This window comes from Pelodiscus sinensis, chromosome 1 (genome assembly GCF_049634645.1).
Source record: "Pelodiscus sinensis isolate JC-2024 chromosome 1, ASM4963464v1, whole genome shotgun sequence".
Lineage (NCBI taxonomy): Eukaryota > Metazoa > Chordata > Testudines > Trionychidae > Pelodiscus > Pelodiscus sinensis.
In genome coordinates, this window is record NC_134711.1 from 309,694,785 (window position 1) to 309,717,332 (window position 22,548).

General features: G+C 41.2%; 1 long non-coding RNA gene across 1 annotated transcript; it reads right to left on the reverse strand.

Moving 5' to 3' along the window:
* Positions 1 to 1,713: 1,713 nt before the first annotated feature.
* LOC142827157 (uncharacterized) lies at positions 1,714 to 19,155 on the reverse strand. Its single transcript, XR_012901623.1, has 4 exons — positions 19,064 to 19,155; positions 17,505 to 18,047; positions 13,788 to 13,934; positions 1,714 to 1,850 (listed from the first exon to the last, which is right to left on the reverse strand). It is a non-coding gene; the product is annotated as an uncharacterized LOC142827157 (long non-coding RNA).
* Between the last annotated feature and the right edge of the window lie 3,393 nt (positions 19,156 to 22,548).

A 22,548-nucleotide genomic window follows, 5' to 3' on the forward strand; every position in this document is an offset into this window, starting at 1 on the left:
TCCCAAAAAAAATAAGGGGCATATCAGTAAGACATGGAGAATAATTACTGGATCACTGAACTAATGCCCATTTAAGCACAAAATATGTTCCCCTTGCCAGTAACATCTGTATCACATACCAAAATATTATATGTGATCTTATTAAATCTCTCTCAATCCCAAATGCAGGAAGCAATATAGTACTGTTAAGACCCAGGATGTAGAGGCAAGTAATCTGCCTTGTATAGATTGGAACCAGAAGGGAGCAAAGCAGGAAGTCCAGGAGTACAACTTGGATAAGATTTACCAGTGAAAGAAGGGGTTTCATGCTTAGAAAACAACACAAGTGTCGTTTCACCTCCAGGAAAACTGGAGAGTTTACAAGAAAGGGACACACATAAAAATCAATGTGCTGAAAACAGTGGGTATTCAGCGCGTTGCTGATCACTTGTATAGTTGTGCAATGGCAGGACACTGGGAATTCTGCTCATGGCTCTCATGTAAAACATTTAGATCCTGCTCATCAGTTAAGCACATGAGCATCTTGTCCAGATTATCAAAGCAATAGCCTCTCTTAGGGGTAAAATGGAATGAGTCTTGAGAATGTTATTAGACAGCTGCTTTATTGTACAGCTCTGTGCTTTGATGCCTGTGGTGTGAATCAGCAGTTTCACGGGGAAAGGACAAGAGGCATTCAGATTGGATTCACGTAGGACTCATCCGTTCCTGATCATCATGCAATCACTCATTGCTAATGTTGCACTACTCACTGCTTCACTGACAGAGCTTCGGGTTGTTGGGTTTTTGTATTTGTTTTGTTTTGTTAACTGAAAGCATGAAAAACTTTACAACCAATTAACCTGAAAAATTGATTCACTTTAGCAAATTACAATTTAGAATCTCACATAGGTATTGATTCTTAGAAGAGTTAGTAACTGCAAGGGGAAGGAAATAGCTCATTTAGTGAACAATTTATTCTTCCTTTAACTTTCCTCCAATCCCAGGATGTTACTACAGCGAAGTGCTCTGCCAATATCCTAGTTTCATAACTAATTCTGTGGGCAAATGCAGCTTCCCAAGAGCTCCATGGTAACAGACTTCCTTTCTACACTGCTAGATAATTGGCAGATAAGAACCTGTTGAAATCAGCATAGCTGTGCCAAACCAGCTAAGAATTTGGCCCCATTAGTTTAACAGTTCCAAGGCCACTTTCAGTCAGCAGGAACAAAATAGCTCTTTTGCTTGTTTCAAATTATCCTAAATCTACATTAAGTAGTTGAGGTCAACAAACAACTAGCTGGCTTCAAAGGAAACAAAAACAAAAACAGATTTGAGTCTCTAAATGACATTTATAATGTGGTCTGTTTGGGGGTCTCCTACACAAGACTAAGAGCTTTTTAATGAGGCTCTTGCATGCCATCTTTTGATAGCCTTACTCCCTCATGCAGAGATCCTGAGGTAACTGAAAGGTTTAGAAAGCCAGTTCCTAACTGATCAGAGGGGCAAACAAATAGGGTATTTTGTGAGGGAGTTTAGAGTGCAAAACCCAAATACACCTAACAAACATTCTCAAAACTTAGGTCAGTAAAGCCTCCCCTCACCCCTAAAAAAACCCCCCAAAAAACAAAACAAAAAACAAAAAAAAAACCAAGCAAACAAACAAGCACAAAAAAATCCCCTGTAAGAGTTAAAATAATTCAGTCAGAAATCGAGGCATAGAATGAGGGATATCCAGTTTATTTCACTGAATGCAGCACGCATATTTACCGGTCCTGTGAGCAGGTGGCATATGTTTGCATTTGGTACAATGAGCTCATGGCCTTCAGAGGCTGAGTATAGTTCTTGAGACTGGAATGGCTGAATTGGAGGAGCTAAGGAAGAAAGGGAAGTACATAAATGAGACTTTCTGGGATTGGTCCCACCACTGGTCTGACAGCTTCTCTACTGGATGAAAAAACACAGGAGACTATCAAGGTTTTTTGTAGGGAAATGATCCCACAATTGGCACCTTCCCTCCAGGTGATGCCATGGCATCCTTTTCCATTGAGGCTACCCATGCTCACAACAGACCCCATCCACAGCTGGAGCCTGCCCCTTGGAGGTGAGACTTTGGTCAGGACACAGAGGAGAGTCTCACCCACCCTAAGATAACCCCTGCCCAGAAGCTGAACCTCTGCCCAGAAGCGGAGTATCCTGGTCACAGTGAAGGGAAGGAAAACTTGCTCCACTGAAAGACATCCCCCCTTCCATTTTCCATATCCTATGACATAAGGAAGGGGATCTCCCATGTCAGGGACACAAACAGGAGAGAGGGAACCCTTGGTCCCAGACATGGTATAAACAGTGTACCCTGGTTAGTGGAAGATGCTCATCCTCCTCGTGCTCACACACATGCACACACACATCCTCACATAAGACATATTACTTAAACCAAATTTAGTGACAACAATGAACCAGATATATGATTTTAGAATAACTATTTATTTCAGTGCCCCACATCACAAAAAATATTATCTGCCGCAGGGATATACATTCAAAAACACTAAGTTAGTTGATATTATTATTATTATTATTAAGTAGGTAGCTAGGTTACTGGAGGGGGGGGGGTTATATGGAAAATTGTGTGTTGTTTTACACATTGAATGATGACTAAACCCCTGCCAATATCCATCACTAAAGCTATGTCTAAACCGCAGGCTTCTTTCGGAAGAACCATTTTCTGGAAGAGCTCTTCCAAAAAAAAGTCTTCCAAAAGAGAGCGTCCACATACAAAAGCGCATCAAAAAAGCGATCTGCTTTTTCAAAAGATCACGTTCACATTGAATGGACATTATCTCGCATTTAAGCTGCGATTACTATGGATGGAGAGGCTACCAGGGCACCTGTGCTTTTTCCTCTTCTTTCGAAAGAACTCCCTCTTCCCCATCCATCTCTTTTGGAAAAAGGCTTCTTCCTCATAGAAAGAGGATTACCAATGCCAGAAAACCCCCTCTTCTCTTTCAATTTACTTTTGGAAGAAAGTGATTGCAGTGTGGACGTAACTCAGGTTTTGTAGGGAAAACAGACATTTTTCCGACAAAACTCTGTAGTGTGGACATACCCTAAGTCCTGTAATTTTGTTAAGTGTCCATAGTGCAACATGGTGGTGCTTACCCCAGTGACTGTTAACTCCAGTTAAAGTGGTAAGTTGTAAGTGTGTCTCTTTAGAAAGCAAAGAACCTTAATATTTCTGTGAGTGTTCCAAGAAAAGTCAGGACACATCAGGGCAGATGGATTTGAGAAAAACTCAGGAATAGGGGAATATTGGGGTCACCTTGGATACTGTAGGCAGGCTGCTGGGGACTGAGCACTGCAGCAGGGAGACATAGCACAAAGACACTCAGGGTATGTCTACACAGCAGCGTTATTTCGGAATAACATACTTTATTCTGAAATAACAAAAAGCATGTCTACACTGCAAGCCATTATTCTGAAATAATGGCAAGCTGGGGGACTTCTTACTCCAACTCCTGTAACCCTCATTTCATGAGGAGTAAGGGAAGTCAAAGGAAGAAAGCTCTTCCTTTGACTTCCTGCTGTGTAAACAGGGCCAAAAGCCAAAATAAGATATTTTGACTTCAGCTACGCAATCGACTTTTGCTCTGCTGTTTAGACATGTCCTTAGTGATCCACATGTTTTTCTGCCGGCTGTTGGTGTCCAGGCTGTGACTGACAGCAACAGAGCATTTAAGACACCCAGGGGTTTATAGGGCAAGTGATGGTGCAACCTGTCACTGATCTCAGTTGCAACCCAGGATGTGACAGGCTCCCTCTGTAGGAGCCCATATCAGAACAAGAATTCATAGCTCCGACATGCAAGGCTCACATATAAGAGATTCCGTCAAGGTGTTTATCAAACATAAGACAGTAATACAAATATTTTGTCCCTGAAAAAGACAAGTCATTTTATTGCTCTAGGGAAAAACATTAAAAATTGATCTGTAGAAGGTAAAATCCATGAGTGAAATACGCAATGACTGAGAAGAAGCAATTGTCTAACTGGAAGTCTCTGGAGACCAGAAAGAGAAGTGGATTGTGTTACTGAAGAAAAATATGGATGTAATTGTAAGGATGAAGTTTCAAATGTAATTGTTCATTTTACATCAGAAGGGAGAAAAAATAAGATTGTAAGAATCACGGAGGCCAGATTTCATGAAAAGTTGTATCTAGTGAATATACTGAAAGAGCAAAATGTTCACTGTTACTCTTAAAACATTTTTTGACTGTATTATGAAGTATAGACAAATGTCATAATGGATTTTTTTCTGTAAAATTTGATTATTGCTCCTAACTTAAAATACGTTAAATGTTATTCCTTTTGAGATACTTGTTTAGACTTGACATTTAATCATAAGACGTTATTTATGCAATTGCTCAGGCAGTTTGTCCTTCAGATGCACTTGAGGAAAATAGATTCAGAAACTGAGCCATGTCTGTATAAGATTTTGGAAAAGAAAGCAGATAGCGTGGCATATAATCCAAGTGTATCACTTCAAATGAAGCTATATGGTGCACATTACAAGAATTAAAGGATTGGCTTTAAAAACAGCAACTTAATCTTTTACACAGTCCTTCAAGGAACTGCTATACAATCCCACTGGCATCAGTAGAGTGGAGGCCATCCAAATTATATAACCTCCTTCTCCCATAGAAGATGGACCAACATTCTACAAAACCAAAATCTACACCATTTAAAAAGTTGCAGGTTCATCTTTCAGATGCTGGGCCTGATGGAATCAGTGGTCATCTTCTCTGAGAAAGAAGTGCTGGACCCATGCAGGTCATAAGGGCTGCTTATTTAACCACAACTCAAACAACAGCTGTTTCTGGTATTTTTTATTAGGTCACAGCCTATGTTTTTTTTTTTTAAGTGACTTGGGACCAACCAAATTAGACTCTGCAACTGTGTGTTCCTGTTGCTATTCTTTTGGGACATGTTGTGACCCCTTTCGTCTGCCCCAAAAGTAGTTACCAGTCAGCATTTTCCTCACTTCATCCTAGAAAGAAGCTCCACAGTTTGAGACATTTACACCATATCCCTCTCTAGATACATGCACAAACATGCACAGACACTGACCATGAGCAGCATGCATCTGGGTTCTGCAGGAGTGATGGAAGGGGACCACGTGGCCTGAAGGGATGCTCAGCCTCCTCGGCTTTACAGGCAGTCCCCGAGTTACGCGGATCCGATTTACGTCGGATCCGCACTTACGAACGGGGATTTTCTCCTCCCGGAGGACTGGAGCGGCCGGACCAGGCGTCCCGCCGCCCGCCTCCTCTGGGTCGAGAAAATCTGCTCCCCGTCTCCCTGGTCTGCTGGGGGAGCCAGCAGACCAGGGAGACGGGGAGCAAAGCGGCGGAGGACCCGGGCCGGACCCGCAGCGCTGATCTGGAAGCGCCGCGGGTCCGGCCCGGGTCCTCCGCCGCTTTGCTCAGCATCTCCCTGGTCTGCTGGGGTGGGAGATGCAGCTAGTGCCCCCTCCCCAGCAGACCAGGGAGATGTGGAGCAAAGCCCGGGGCCTGTGGCAGAGCAGGTGCGGTGTTGCCGGTTGGTCCCGCAGCACCGCTCCTTGGCGCTACTGGACCAATCCGGCAGCACCCCAGCTGCTCTGCCCCAGGAGTCCTGATTCAGCCGCTGCTGATCAGTTTCAGCAGCGGCTGAATCAGGACTCCTGGGGCAGAGCAGCTGGGGTGCTGCCGGGTTGGTCCAGTAGCGCCGAGGAGCGGCCGCGCTACTGGACCAACCCAGCAGCACCCGAGCTGCTCTGCCTCGGGTGTCCCCAAGTCAGCCGCTGCTGAAACTGACCAGCGCTGACTACAGGAAGCCCGAGGCAGAGTTGCTCTGCCCCGGGCTTCCTGGAATCAGCTGCTCATCAGTTTCAGCAGCGGCTGAATCTGGATGCCAGTTCCGACTTACATACAGATTCAACTTAAGAACAAACCTACAATCCCTATCTTGTACGTAACCCGGGGACTGCCTGTACTCAGAAAAGATAACTCACCTCTATAAACTAGGCTAAGGTATTGAATACTGTCTATTCTGATCCAGCTGCTTGCAAGTCTGGTTGAGTTTGGTAGCCCCAAAAAAAAAAAAAAAAAAAAAAAAAAAACTTATTCTCAAGTTGAGCTTCCCTTCTTTCCGTTATGACAATGTTTTCTCTGAAAGCACAGACTCTTCACATTGCATTACAATTGACCATAGATGCTCTGCTTCCCATTTCTTTCTGGCCTTCTTTAACCCTCCACCATCCCTACGGGAAAGGAGTTGGTAGTCTTTGTCCAATTCCAACTGAACAGGTCTCCACATCACAAGGACCCTCCAAGCAGATGGAAGAAAACCATCCCATTCTATTAACAACTCAATGGAAATGGAAAATGCAGAAATATATAGAAAATTATATCGAAATGAAGCTGTAGTCAGGAGGCTTCAGGCTCTTTACTACCTGTATTTTCCAAAATGTGGGTGTTCCTGTACGTACATTGTATGCAGAGACAGCACTGCAATACTGGTCAGGACTCATTCCTCTAGGTGTGGTCTTATGTGGTCTAGAAGAGATTTTATACCCATACAGCCTTCAATGGGAGGAATACCTTTAAGAAAAAGGAATTGTGGCTTATAGCTGCGTGATATGAAAAGCTATTGGACTGACCATGGCAAATCAAATTGCAGAATCAAGTGTCTAGACAACAAACAAACACAGCTCAGAGCCACAATCCAAAGAACTGCTGGAAAAGCATTTGCATGCTCAACCACGTAGGCTACATCTAGACAATGGAGCTATTTTGGGATACCATAAATATCCCAAAATAGCTATTCCGTGTCTTTAAAGCAGCCTATTATTTCAAAATATCAGGTGGGCTATTCTGGCATCCCTGTAACCCTCATTCCATGAGGGATAGGTGACATTTTTGATAGTGCTTTATTTCAAAATTTGGCACTGTGTAGACAATGCCAAATTTTGAAATAAGCTATTTAGAAATTAATTCAAAATAAGTCACGCAATTTGCATAGGCTAATCGTGGTCTGGGAACAGGGGAGTACACGAAGTCTCCTCTCCCTGCCGGAGCATGTGGCTCCGCAGGGAACCACCTCCTATTCAAAACAGCTAGGTTCCTTCTAGGCACTGTGACCCTGGAAAGGTGAGGCAGGTGCAAAAGACCTTGCATGCTCCCCCGCCCCACATGGGAGCACACAAAGTCTCCTCTCCCCACTCCCGCAAGGGGCACACAGTGCCTAGAGGAAACCACCCCTTCCACCTGACTCCTCACCCCTTCCACCTAAGGCCCTGCCCCTTCTGGGGCCGGCCCACTACCACTACCAAAATGGGTGAAGTGGCCTCCATACAAAAATTATTGCCCGCCCCTGTGCTTAACACAGCACAGCCCATTGCTTCATGTTTTGAATGGGAACTATTCCTCATGAATAGGGATATGTGAGTCTAACCTTAGGTTATAATGCCGTCCTCACTGTTCTGTTTCTGAACATTTGTTACTGGTAATTTCTCAGCACTTTCAATAGTACCATGAATAATGGCATTTACCCATTTCCTTATCAAGATTTCACTGTTTTTAACTAAGAACTACAAGAGCAGATGTGTAAGTCAGTGTTTACATAAGCAGTAAGAGTTAGTGTCCAGGCACAATTCTTTTGACATTCACATTAATGATAATGTTATCCTCTCTCTTTGTGTGTCTCACTGTCTATATGCAGGAATTTCTCTTTTGGCTTGAAAGGTCAGACAACATGAAAAATGGCAAACACGAATACTCTTGGGCCTGTTTCCCTCGGCAAACCCTGTGTATAAACATTTAGTGCTTTCACTCATCTTTTCCAAAGCCCATCTCCGTTTAGGTAGTTCTCATTATAGAATAAATGTTCTAGATAAATAAATTATTATTCACATTATTCCCATTATAGAATAAATACTTTCCCTTGCTGCTGTCTGTGCATCTCCATTAGGGTTTGCAGACAGTGCTGATTTCTCATTACCACAATGTCTCTAAGTGTGGATCCACTAAGGGGACTTCTAGGTGCCTAGGAAATCATAGGAACCAACTGGGATCCACAAAGCTCTCTCCAGCCTCAGGCAGCTATATAGTCTCTTGTGGGAATGAGTTAGGCACCTGCCTTGCTGCACACAAAATAGATGAAGGAGGAGCAGTATTTCCTGTAAGCTGAGCACTTGTGCGGCCACTCAGAGAGACTGAAATGTCACCCAACTGATCAGCAGCTAGGCTTTTTGTTTCTAATGGTGGTGCACATACACACATGTCTTGATGCACATCAAATTTATTCCTCACATGGATGGAAAAAAATCCACACATGGATGAAAAAGAGGGAACACTGAGGAGAGGGTGCCTGTTTTCAGATTATAACTTTTAGTCTAGTAGTAGGAGCACTCACCAGTGGTGTGGGAGACCCAGGCTGAACTCCCCATCTCCCTGGGAAGGCGTTCAGAAAGGATTTGAACAGGGGTCTGAAACCTTTTAGGAGAGTTCTCTATCCAGTGAGCTCTGGGATATTCTGATGTGAGACTTCCTAAATCTCTTTTTCTGAAACTGTTCCATGGTGGAAAAGTAATGAATGAGTGATTGGAGCTTGAGAATTTGAGCCAGACTTTTCTACCCCCCAGGTGGGTGGCCATAACCACTGGACTGAAGAGTCATTCCCACTGTGGTGCTCTTTGTCCCAGTCACTCTTTCCACATATTTTGAAAGTGGAACTACCACCATAGGAGTGACTGAGCAGGCCCTATATCAGAATATTCCCGAGCTCAATGGTTAGAGCTAATGCCTCAAAAGTGAGAGTCACCTGTTCAAAACTCTACCTTCACTCTGTTAGGCAGAGGGGAATTGAACCTGTGTCTCCTATAGCTCAGGTAAGTAGGTTAACCTTCAGCCTGAAGTGATAAAGCAAATGGGGAGGGGGGAGGAGCATACTTACTGGTTTGGGCTCTTTGGTTGAGTTAGGCAACCAAACACCTATCTTCCCTTGACTTTGGGACTTGGGGGAAGGGTGGAATAAGCATGGGGACACTTATCAGGAAACTGCAGTGAGCACAGTCATAGGCAGAAACTTGGGCACCTACAGGGTGCAGGAGCACTTTGGGGGCTCACAGTAGGGGATTCAGATGCCTAAATCCGGACATAGACATTGATCAGAGGGCCAGAGCAATTGAGAGGTGAAGGAAGAATTGAGCACGACATGAAATAAGTCTCCTGAGGGCCTGCTTCTCTCCTGCTATGTACTTTGTGCGATCATTTACACTTGCTGCATTTCACATCCACCTTGCACACGTGTAAATATTACTGAAGGTGCAAGGCAGGAGAGAAGCAAGCCCACAGATTATTTTTTCCTGTGCAGTAGAAAGAACAAAGATGGGAAGGGGGTGGTGTGTGGATTGAGTCATCCACTTACACTCTTGTGCCCCCACAGTAAATCTATACTGCAATCATTTATATCCTTCAGCTGCTCTATAGTTAACAGCATAGCCAGTCTTTACATGGAGCTGCCTATGTCATTTAAAAACTACTTTTTACCTTTACTCTACAAAGTTGACTATTAGTCAGAACAAAGGAGAAATCAACAGCTAAGAGGTGAACTAGGGGAAGCTGGGAATATTTATTACAGCCATTTGGGCTCATGCTATCTCAGACTTGTTTAATGTGCTGGTGGGGTAAACAAAGTGGCTTTATATCTTCTCCACTCAGCTTTGCTTTATTAATTATGCCAGCAGATGATATATACAGATATACATATTTGGACTGGAAGACAGTTAAAACAAAATTCATTACATTGCTAACTGCTGGATAGAAGGCAACAATTTACACACAAATTCAGGACCACAGCTAAGCTGTTTTTCCTTGTAAAAGCATAACTGGCTCTCTGCTTTAAATGTTAAGATCAGCAAAGAGCAGAACGACTCACCACCTATCCTTCTCATGAGGAAACTTAATGCTAGAGAAAGAAAAATACCCCCTTCTTTGCTTTAGGACCTGGAAATCAGAGCAAGGCAATGAAAAACAGATGTCATTTTCATTAGACTGTGGGGCTATGTCTACACTACAAAGATAAATTGGAAAAAGATACGCAATTTTTCCAATTTACTTCTGAGAGGCTCTACATGGGGCCAAATTTCGGGAAAAAAAATCTTGTTAAGAACAACCCTTCTTCCTTGTAAAACGAGGTTTACGGTGATGCTGAAAAAATGCATCCACTTTTCCAACATTTTTTCCATCCCTAGTTTAAGACACATGTTGGGGGTATGCTAGAATAGCACGAAGCATGCTGTACTCTGTCAATACTTGGTGGCAAGAAACCTCCAGAGGCCACAGACATCCTGAAGTCACCTTTAACCTACAGCACCCTAGGACAATATAAAAATGTAAAACAGAGATGGGCAAGAAAATGTGGCTTTTTTCTTTTTGTTCTCTGGCCATTTCTGAAAATTAATGAGAAAAGATGTATTTTGGTCAAACCAATAATGAATTTATAAAACTTTAGGAAATCAAAGAGTTGAAACAATCATTCTTCCAGAAATAAAAGGTTGGGTTTTTTATCTCAAGCATTTCACACTTTCTGATTTACAAAGAAAAAGGAAGTACATTTCAAATAAAGTAATTTTGATAGGGGGGAAAAAAGCAAAACTATACATTCTGAAGAGGGTGAAATGGAATTGTTCAGCTGTAGTGGGAGGGGGAGATTGTGGACAAAACTTGGCAAAATCAAAGTAAATTTGCAAAATGTTACCGTTTTCGCAGTTTGGCATTTTTCACTAGAAAAAATGGTTTAAAAATATCACCCAGCACTATTTCCAACTCTGTTGCTCCTCCTTCTCTGAGCCTCTGCTGACTGCAGTTTAAAACAAGGCATGCCCTATAGCCACAAATATTTGCCATCAATGAGCAGTGGGCCAAAGATCCTCTGGTAGTGTAAAAATATTTGGCTCCCTTGACATCAGCTGAGCTCTACCTACTTACACCAGCTGAGGATCTGGCTCCATAGTTTCTCTCTTCTCCTGTGTTTAGCATATCTATTCTTTTACCCATGCATGTGTTGTAAAGATGACTAAATAGATCATATGGGTTGAAGAGACAAGGGAGAAGCGATGGACATGGTATACCTAGACTTTAATAAGATATTTGATACGGTCTCGCATGTTCTTATCAATAAACTAGGCAAATACAGCCTAGATGGGGCTACTCTGAGGTGGATACATTACTGGAAGATTAACCATTCTCAGAGAGTAGTTATTAACAATTCATAATCCTGCTGGAAAGGCATAACAAGTGGGTTTCTGCAGGGGTTTGTTTTGGGACTGATTCTGTTCAATATCTTCATCAACGATTTAGATATTGGCATAGAGTGTATGCTTATTATGTTTGCAGGTGATATGAAGCTGGGAGGGGTTGCAACTGCTTTGGAGGATAGGGTCATAATTCAAAATGATCTGGACAAACTGGAGAAATGCTCTGAGGTAAATAGAATGAAGTTTAATGCAAAGTACTCCACTTAGGAAGGAATAATCCCTTTCACAGTACAGAAGGGAAAGCGACTATCTATAAAGGAATACTGCAGAAATGGATATAGGGGTCATAGATGACCACAAGCTAAATATGAGCCAACAGTGTGTGACTGTTGCAAAAAAAGCAATCATGATTCTTTGATGCATTACCAGGAGTGCTATGAGCGAGACACAAGAAGTCATTCTTGTGCTCTACTCTGTGCTGATTAGGCCTCAGTTGGAGTATTGTGTCCAGTTCTGGGCACCACATTTCAAGAAAGATATGGAGAAATTGGAAAAGGTCCAGAGAAGAGCAACAAGAATGATGAAAGGTCTAGAGAACATGATCTATGAAGGAAAACTGAAAGAATTGGGCTTGTTTAGTTTGGAAAAGAGATGACTTAGAGGGGACATGATAGCAGTTTTCAGGTATCTAAAAGGGTGTCACAAGGAGGAGGAATAAAAATTGTTCTCCTTGGCCTCTGAGAATAGGAGAAGAAGCAATTTGCTTAAACTGCAGCATGGAGGGTTAGGTTGGACATTAGGAAAAACTTCCTAACTGTCAGGGTGGTTAAACACTGGAATAAATTGTCTAGGAAGGTTGTGGAATCTCCATCTCTGGAGATACTTAAGAGCAGGTTAGATAAAGGTCTATCAGGGATGCCTAGATGGTCCTGGATCCTGTTATCAAAATCCTGTTCTATGATTCTATAATCTGACCTGCACAATACAGGCCTTTTATAGGATTTCTATTGATTCCTATAAAGTCCTCTCTCAATCTGAAGACATTATTTTAAAAAGCATTTAATCTTGATTTTAAAATTGCCAGCAATTGAAAATCTACCTTGCTCCAATGATTAATATTACCCTCATTGTTAAAAATTTGTGCTGTATTTTGAGTCTGCATTTATTCAGTTTCACCTTTCACCCACTGGATCCTTTGCTACCTTTTTCTTCTAGAGGGAAGAGACCTCTGTTATCAAATTTCTGCTTCCCTTGTAAGAACTTTTAAAATAGGGTTGCACTCTTAACTCATGTATGATACTCTCTTCGTATTATATTGTTTGATAAGTGTCATATGAAATATAAAAGAAGGAAAATTATTATTTAAACTTTCAGAAATGTATTTCAATCGCTACGTCTACACTTCCAACTTCTTGCGCAAAAGCCTGTCCACACCTCAAAGTGCATTACAAAAGTGATGTGCTTTTGCGCAAGAGAGCATCCACACTGTATGGATGCTCTTGTGCAAGAAAGCTCTGATGGCCATTCACAGAATGGCCATCAAAGCACCTGTGCTTTTTTCAATAGGGGTTTCTTACACAAGAAACCCTTATGGAGCGTCCACACTTGCCTTTTTGCTCAATAGCTGTAGCGCCAAAAGGAGCTATGTCTCATAGAAGGAGGTTTATCCACACTGGCAAAAGCCCTCTGTTCTGCCATTTTACTGCTGATTTACATGCACAAAAGCACATTTAATGTATGGACGCTCCACAGGAAACTTGCAGTGTAGTTGTCGCCAATGTGTATTCTGAAAGGGTCTGGATTCAATGGAGCAGCTTAAAGAAGTTCAAAATGTCCAATGAAATCCCGAATGGATCTGTCATGCATTTTTCTCATTTGTTCTTGGTTTGGTTTTGTGTGAAATGCACTGCTTCGTAGTTGATTCCCACGCTTACACTAACACCAGGTTTTGCCATTTTAAAAACAGGATTGGCAGGGACCATTGAAGATCAAGGTGTTAATTAAATTAATACATGTTAATAAAATAAATAACGTTGAGCTGCCTGACCTTAGCGCAGAATGAAAAGTAGTTCAATGCAGCAGTTGATACAGCTATCTTACAAATCTAATCAAATGGGATCAAATCAAATTTACAAAACTTCAGGAACTGTGTGTTTCTGAGGGAGAGGGAAATATATATATATATATATATATATATAAATAAATTAGATAAATAAATAAATAAATGTCACAATTTTGGTGATATCCAGTTGTATTTATCAGAAGCCTAAATAAATATAACATCACCTCTGCAAGAGTCAGGAATCTTTCTTTAATTTCTGATTGTATGTTCTTCTTTATGATTTAATCAGCAATTCCTGCACAAAGAAGGAAGAGGAGGCATTAGAGCCACAGTTCCAAATAATTTAAAGACTGATTTAGAAGAAAGAAATCAAAGTCTGCCTGGAGGTTGTCATTATAGTTAACCCTGATAATTGTTAATCAAGAAATATTAGAACTGCATAGCAGAAGCCAGCTTACCTTAAGCTGAGCTGTGGCAACAACCCACAGGAGGAGGCCACCAGGAGTAAGTGATCCTATCGACTTCCCTTACTCCTCACAGAAGGAGGAGTACCAGAGGCTGGCGGGGACTGCCCTCAATGTTCAATTTAGGGGTCTGTACTAGACCTGTTAAATCAAATGCTAGAAGATCAACCTCTGGAGCCTCAATCTTCTTGTAAGTATAGACATGTCCTTACTGTTTGGTTCATTTAAGACTTTTATTATATTTGCCTTTATGCTTTCTTTCACATATAGTGCCATGTCTCCACCTGCATGACCTACCCTATCATTCTTATGTATTTTGTACTCTGTCCCATTGATTATCATGTCCCATTGATTATTGTCATTCTGCCAGATTTCTGTGATGTCTATCATATCAATATTCTCAATTAATAACAGGCACTAAAGTTCACCCATCTAAATATTTAGACTTCAAGTATTTGCATATAAACACTTATAAAGTTTGTCAATATCCATTTGTCTGCTGTCATGAGATATAATTGATAGTGTAATGTATAGTGCACAATGAAAGAAGGTGATAGTAGGCAGGGGAAAGGGAAGAAGAATAAGGGCCGTACAAATACAGTGGCCACTTTTGGTTTAGGCATGCTCATATAATATCAGCGAAGGGTTATATAAGACTATAAGAATGATCATATTAGGTCAGACCAAATGAGGAAGAACAGCTCTTGAGCAAGGGGGGGGGGGGGGGTTGTGCAAAAAGGAGCCATCTACACAGCTCCTTTTTGTGCAAAAACCTCTTGCTCAAAAACAGCTACTCATTTATTATGCAAAAGAAGCCTGATGATATTCCATGCCAAGTTTCATTTACATAAGCTTTTCTGCAAGAAGGCTACAGTGTAGACATAGCCTAACATCTGCAGCCATGAAGATTAATGCAAAGAATTAAATTAATGGAGATTGTCTATCTCCTGGAATGGACCTTGAAAGGTAATTGACTCCAGTCCCCTGCCTTCACAGCAGGACCAAGTACCATCCCTGACAAATTTTTGCCCCAAATCCCTAAATGACCTCCATAAGGATTGAACTCACAACCCTGGGTTTAGCAGGCCAATGATCAAACCACTGAGCTATCCCTCCCCCCATGCTTCACAATGACCTTATTGGCTTTGAGTGCTCCTTTGGCATCTCAGTCCTCTTTAGCAGGCTTCCTGCTTTCAATATACTTGAAAACATTTTGCTATTTTTGAGTTTTTGGCTAGGTGTTCTTCAAGAGCCTTTTTGGCTTTTCTTATTATATTTTTACACTTAATTTGACGGAGTTTATGCTCCTTTCTATTTTCCTCACTAGGATTTAACTTCCACTTTTTAAACGATGCGTTTTTATCTCTCGCTGCATTTTCTACTTGGTTGTTAAGCCAGGGTGGTATTTTTTTTTTTTTGGTTTCCCTACTATGTTTTTTAATTTGGGGTATACCTTTAAGTTGGGCCTCTATTGTGGTGTCTTTGAAAAGTTTCCATGCAGGTTACAAGGATTTTACTTTTGTCACTGTACCTTTTAATTTCTGTTTAACTAACCTCATTTTTGTGTAGTTCCCTTTCTGAAACTAAATGTTCCAGTCATGGGCTGATGAGGTGTTTTTCCCACCACAGGGATGTTAAATTTTATTACATTATGGTCACTATTTCTAATCAGTCCAGTTATATTTACCCCCTGGACCAGATTCCTCACTTTGCTTAGGACTAAATCAAGAATTACTTTTCCCCTTGTGGGTTCCAGAACCAGCTGCTCCAAGAAAAAATCATTTACAGTATCAAGAAATTTTATCTCTGCATCCTGTCCTGAGGTGATTTGTACCCAGGCAATATGGAGATAGTTGAAATCCTCCACTATTACTGAGCTTTTATTTTGATAGTCTCTCTCACTATCCTGATCAGGTAGTTGATAATATAGCCCTACCACTATATCCTTATTATTAGAGTGTGGAATAACTACCTGTAGAGATTCATGGAACATTTTGGCTCATTTAAGATTTTTACTTCATTTGATTCAACATTATCTTTCATAAATAGTGCAACTCCCCTACCAGTACAACCTGTTCTGTCCTTCCAATATATTTTGTACCCAGGTATGACTGTATCCCATTGATTGTCCTCACTCCACCAAGTTACTGTGATGCCAATTATATCAATATCCTCCTTTAATACAAGGCAGTCTAGTTCACCCATCTGATTATTATTATTAATACTTCTAGCATTTGTGCATAAGCACTTTAAACATTTGTCTCTATCTGTCTGCCATTTCCTGATGTGTTAGACTCCTTTCTAGTTGATTGTTTCTCATCTGATCTTATCCATATTTTATCATCTTCCATCCTCCCTTACTAAAACATAGAGCATCTCTTAATAGACCCTCCCCTAAGAGATGTCTCTGATCTATGTGCTCCTCTGAACCCTCAGCCCTTAGTTTAAAAATTGCTCTGTGACCTTTTTAATGTTAAGTGCCAGCAGTCTGGTTCCATTTTGATTAGGTGGAGCCCATCCTTCTTGTATAGGCTCCCCCTATCCCAAAAATTTCCCCAGTTCCTAATAAATCCAAACCCCTCCTCCCTACACCATCGGCTCATCCATGCATTGAGACTGAAGTTCTGCCTGCTGCATGTGGAACTGGAAGCATTTCAATCTCTTTCTTAGCAGCCTAAATTTGGCCTCCAGAACCTCTCTCCTACTCTTTCCTATATCACTGGTATCTACATGTACCCACAACCACCTACTTCTCCCCAGCACTACACATAAGTCTATCTAGATGTCTCAAGAGATTCACAACCTTCGCACTAGGCAGGCAAATTATCATGCAGTTCTCCCAATTATCTATGTTTCTAATGATTGAATCCCCCATTACTAACACCTGCCTTTTCCTAATGACTGGAGTTCCCTCCCCCAGAGAGGTATCCTCAGTGTGAGAGGATCTCCCACATCATCATCTGGAAGGAGGGTCCCAACTATGGGATGGTTTCCCTCTGCTCCTGTTGAATGTTCTCCTTTCCTGAGTCTTTCACCCTCCTCAACAGCACAAAGGCAGTCTGACTGAAGGTGGAACAGATCTACAGCAGCCCAGAAAGCTTCATCTATGTACCTCTCTGCCTCCCTTAGCGCCTCCAATTCAGCCACCCTGGCCTCCAAAGCCCGTGCACAGTCTCTGAGAGCCAGGAGCTCTTTGCACTGAATGCAGATACACATCACCTGCCTTTAGGGCAGGTAATCATACATGCTATACTGGGCATAATAAATAGGATAACCCCTACACTGCTGCTGGGCTTCTGCCTGCATTCACTCCTACAGTTAGATTCTTGATAGAGTTTTTAGTTTTGGTTTCCATTTATTTTAAAAGTTTTAAAGAATGCCAAGTAGATCTAGCCCCCTTCCAACTCCCCTCTAAACTTCCTCAGAAACTCCGTTAGCTGCTACTGGTCACTAAGCTCTCTGGTCACTTACTAACAGGCTTTATACAGCTGTGGCCTTCCTGGTAGCCCTGTCCCTGGTTAAGGCTTGACCAAGTGAACAGAGGGTTCTAGATTTCAAATCCTCATTAAGAAGCTCACAGCTTCAAACTGCCAACCTCAGCCCATGTTCCTCCAAACAAACAGACAAACACAAACTCAGCACACAATATCTTTCAGGCAACCAGCAAGTAATCACCAAACACAAACATGCATATTACAGACAGCCACTTACCCCAAGGGTCCTGTAATCGTTCCTCTTTCACCTGGAGAACTGCTTCATGAAACTGTGTCAGCTGCTCCTGTTCGCTAAGCTTTCTATTATTATTTTAGGGGGCTCAGTTGTGAGCTCTACTACATGTTTGCACAGGATATAAGAGGATTTTAGGTGCCCTTGCATGGGCTACCCATATTTCCAGAGCCTTGTGGGAAGCAGGGGTGCTACTAATAGTGGGCTGCTACTCCTCTTCCCATATAGATGGGCAGGGAGTGGGTGGCGCTTTCACAAAGGAGAAAAAGAAAGGAAATTATGATTGACACATTCAGGTTCCTTCCTGGCCCTGAAGCAGCATAGCTATGAGTTGCCATTTGTTTGTGTTGGAATGTAGGGTCACAATCCAACCTCCATGTCTAAAAGATAAAGGAGATAAGGGAAGATAATGGCTATGTTTGACTCATTTGTTGTGGGCATTGCAGATGAGGTGAGTTTCCAAAGGAACTGTAAATGCAGAGCATGTTTAATGATCACAAGTGGTCAGCCATGTTGTTTAATTCTAATCTGAAAGACAAAGATGTTTTTAATAAAATTATTCAGTAGCATCCCTTCTCTTTCTTTCATACCTTTTTACATAGGCATTCAAGCTTGGGAAATATAAATTTCAAGGTGAATTAAGAAACTAAAATAAATCAAGAATTTTTATTATATTTTATTTTGGTAAATGTTTCATTTTTTTACAACAGCCTAAATCAAAGCAGTTTGCCTAGCGGAATTTTCTCTTGCAGCTACCGTTATAAAAACTGCTGTAATATCTATTTTAACAACATTGATAAATTTTTGTTATGTCCTCTCCCCCTTGGGTAAAATGGCTCATAAATGGAATTTTGTGTGTGATTAAATCAGCACTGCAACTTGACAACAAGGAATTTAGGAGGATATCATAAACTGTGAAATATGCTATGTTTTGTTAATTATGCTGTAATCAAAAACCTAATGGTATCTTGTACCCTAAACTAATTCTCCAGTTAGCATTGGTTGCCATTAATGGAGTTATTATATTAAACTGGAGTAACACATTATGAAATCAACCCCTATATTTCACTTTGAGGCATCTTCTGATATGAACAGGCTTTCTGATTTATTCATTATTGTACTAAGATTTCATTACAGAGTGTCTGGTAGTCTGGAACTGATTTAGGTATTTCATTTTTTCTTACACTCTTTCATAGAGTTGATCATTGCCAAAGCAGCAAACAAGGAAAGCATGAAGGGGTTTGTTCCTTTCTTGATGTTGGTGCATGATTCCTGTTCATTGTTATTATGTAAGTGTTATTTGGGTGCTGTGTTTGTTTTTGGTGCATGTGACCCTAACAGCATGCCAATGCAAGGGGAGTACGGTATCCAATAGTGACTTTCATGTGGCCTGACCAAGTCACTGTACACCAATTCATTAATGTTATAAATGATACGTGATATGAGTTATGTAAGGTATCATTGGAAAAGAAACAACACAGTCATAATTAAAACTTTAGGTACCATGCACATATGAAAGAAATGTAAAACTAAAATGTGCTTACTAGACGAGCCTTGGGAGTAAGTACTCAGACAACGGACAAGCCCACTCCTCCAGCCAGTTGTCATCAAATTAATTAGCATCCTATGATAAGTGCCATTCATTTGCACTGAAAAGAGCAGAAACAGATCAATTTGCATTTTACCGAACACTAGTGGGGGAGAAAACCCCCATGGAACTTCCTTCAACATCAGATCAGGTATCTCCACAGCTTAAATGAACTGTATTAGGGGGTAACCTTAAGAATCCATTTGGAAGGTTAAATGGACTATGAAAAAGAGGGGTAAGGAACCACCACAAAGAGCACTTCCTCTTTGTGGGAGATCATGACCAAGAACATAGTCAGATGTCTCATTGGAAGAAAGAATGGTAAGAATCTTAACTGTATCCAAAGGTATGTCTAGACCACCGAGCTTTTCCGGGATACTGGAAGTATCCTGAAAACGCTCTGCTGCTTCCAAGGAACATGTCTGCTTAGAAGAGGAAGAAGGGATTTTCCGAAAGAGGGTTTTTTTCCAACATTTGTCCCCATGTAAATGGGCCAAATATCAGAAAAGCCTTTTGAAAGAAAAGTGGAAAAAGATACGCAAATTGCAGTTCGTAATTTGCGTATCTTTTTCTGACTGTTCTTTGTAGTATAAACATAGCCCAAGGCTCTAGTTTTATTAAGTCTCACTCTCTAGAAAGCATTTTATTTGCTTGTAACCATTTGTCATTCTCTTAAAGACCTGAAAACATGCATCTTAAAACAAAGAGACTTTAACATCAGATTACCAAGGGAAACCTCAGAACCTTTATTTATGCTAAAATTCGAAATGGGCCTTAATATAGATGATAATTACCTTACACATTACAAAGACAGCCTCCCCACCCTTTGATATTCATAGTGACCCCAGATTAGCCACTTAATTGACTCTTACAATAAGCAATTTCCTCCTTCCTTGTCCCTTCCCCCCCTCGCCTCTACCTTCTGTTCTGTGTCATTTTTTTTACCTTCTTTCATTGCATCCCTCTGTAATAAAATGGTCATGTCTATTCATTTTCAGAATATGATCTGAAGAAGTGGGTCTGTCCCACGAAAGCGCATCACATAATAAATTATTTTGTTAGTCTTTAAAATTCTACATGACTGCTTTTTTGTTTTATCTTTCATATGTGAGCTCACTTAAAATCTTCTTTTCTTGATAAACTTTGTTTTGCTTTTAATCTAAAATTACCCTGTACTGTGCTTGAATTAAAGTTATTATTAACTCCAGTTAAAGAGAGAAGTTACGTATTTTTTTCTCGTTAGAGGATCAAACAGACATTATAATCCCTCTGTATTAGGGATGGGCAAATACTGGGCCCCAGGTCAGACCCAGTCTGCCAGGATTAGCCCCGGTGGGCTCCCGCCACTCTATTTATGTGCACCTCCATAGATACACATGATCATAGTCCCTGTTGGCTGCAGATTGCCATTCCCAGCCAATGGGAGCTACAGTGTCCTAGTCCATGCCACTTCCTGCTTCTCCCATTGGCCAGAAATGGCAATCCATGGCCAACAGGAACTACAATCACATGTACCTGCATAGGTGCAGTAAACACAGCAGTGAAGGCTCACCAGGGGCTAACCTTGGAGAACTGATGCTGTTTTATTGCCCACACCTGCTCTGTACAGTCCAGGAATAGGATGGATATTACAGAGAACATGATTTGGGGTCATTTTGCCAACAGTAACAAACCTGGCTAATACCAGAGTATGGCTGGGATATAACTAGACAGATGCTGGGCTCAGAATTGCTGAGCCAGACCTACTTAAAATACCGACACTTAGGCTATGTCTACATTACAGGATTTAACCCGTGGAGTGTCCACACCTCAAGCGTCTTTTTGCGCAAGAAAATTTACAGTAAAATGGCAGAACATAGGGCTTTTTGTGGTGTAGGTATTCCTCTTTCTACAAGGCATAACTCCTTTTTGCGCAACAGTTCTTCCACAAAAAGGTGTGTGTGGATGCTCAACAGGGGTTTCATGTGCAAAAAGAACCTATCACAAAAAGCACAGATGCTCTGATGGCCATCCATCAGAGCTTTCTTGCACAAGAGCGTCCATGCAGTGTGAATGCTTTCTTGCACAAAAGCACATCACTTTTGCGATGTGCTTTTGAGGTGTGGATGTGCTTTTGCACAAGAAATTTCTGAGGAAGATCTCTTCCGCCAAAAGCTTCTTGCGCGAAAACCCTGGAGTATAGACAAAGTCTAAGTGTATTCATGTCTGATGGCTGTCAGTATGCAGACTGTGCACCACAACAGCAGAACATGTAAGCACTCAGGATTACAGGATATGTGAAGACACAGCCTTTCACTGTTCTGGTGTGCTCCCCAAAACATTATTGTGGGGGGAGAAGAAAAGTTGAACTTGTACTTCATCTTCTCAAATGAACACCTTTTATGATATCTAGCCACAATCCTGTCTTCTAGCCAGATCTTCCCTGATTCAGTTTGCATTGGTTCTGGAGATTAGTTTTGATTCATGTTTAAAAATTTGCTGCTATTCTCCCCAATGTTTTCAGCTCTCATGCTGACATATTTGCTTTAATTATTGTTCTCTTGCATGTCCTAGACAACTCAGTGAATCTAGACCATGATTTTGAAAAATATATGCCTAAAGAAAGGCTTCAAGGTGTATACTACTGGATTTCAGGTCAGTGAAAGCTACTGGTTGATCATTATATTTGAAAAAAATTGCACCAGTGACTTAGGGTCTTAAATATGGGCTTAGGCATATTTTGTTTGGTTCTTGTTACTGAAAATCTTTCGTCAGGTTTTCATTTCTATCTCTTACGTTGATATATAGTAATTTTGTGAACAGGAAAGCCCTAAGTATTTGAATATATTACTTTAACAATATTAAGGCAGTCAATTTATCCAACTGATAACTTCTTTTCAACTAAAACATTGCAGTATTTTTGCAACATGGACAAAGAAGCGTGTGCTGCTATTTTTCAAATGTTCACTGGGCTATAAAAGAAGGGAGGTAGAAAATGCCAAGTTATCACTTTCACTGAAGAAGACAAAGGAAGGAGGGCATGGACGTGATTTCCCAAAGCCAGGGTGCTCTCACCCAACTTCTGAGAGGTCTATCTCCATAGCATGGAAAAGCCAGCCTGTTATACCATCTCTCCTTGTCCTATTTCACAGGCTGCAATTTTGCTCATCCTCAGCAAAGAAGGGTGTCTCTACATCTCTGGAGGAGGATAGTATATGGTATAGACCTAATATTCCCATGTTCTCTGCCATAGTTGCAAGGATTGCTGTTTGAGTGTCTATCTTTCATTCACATCTGAGTCAGAAAAAGGCAGGTAATCTGTTTGCAAGAGCGCTCTGATTTATTCATCACTCAAGCTTACAGAAAAAATCAACAGTATTCAGTGTCGACTTCAGTCTCATTGATATTCATTGTCTCCATTGTGGTCTCAGTTGATCTCAAGATTTCAAATAATAGCTCGAG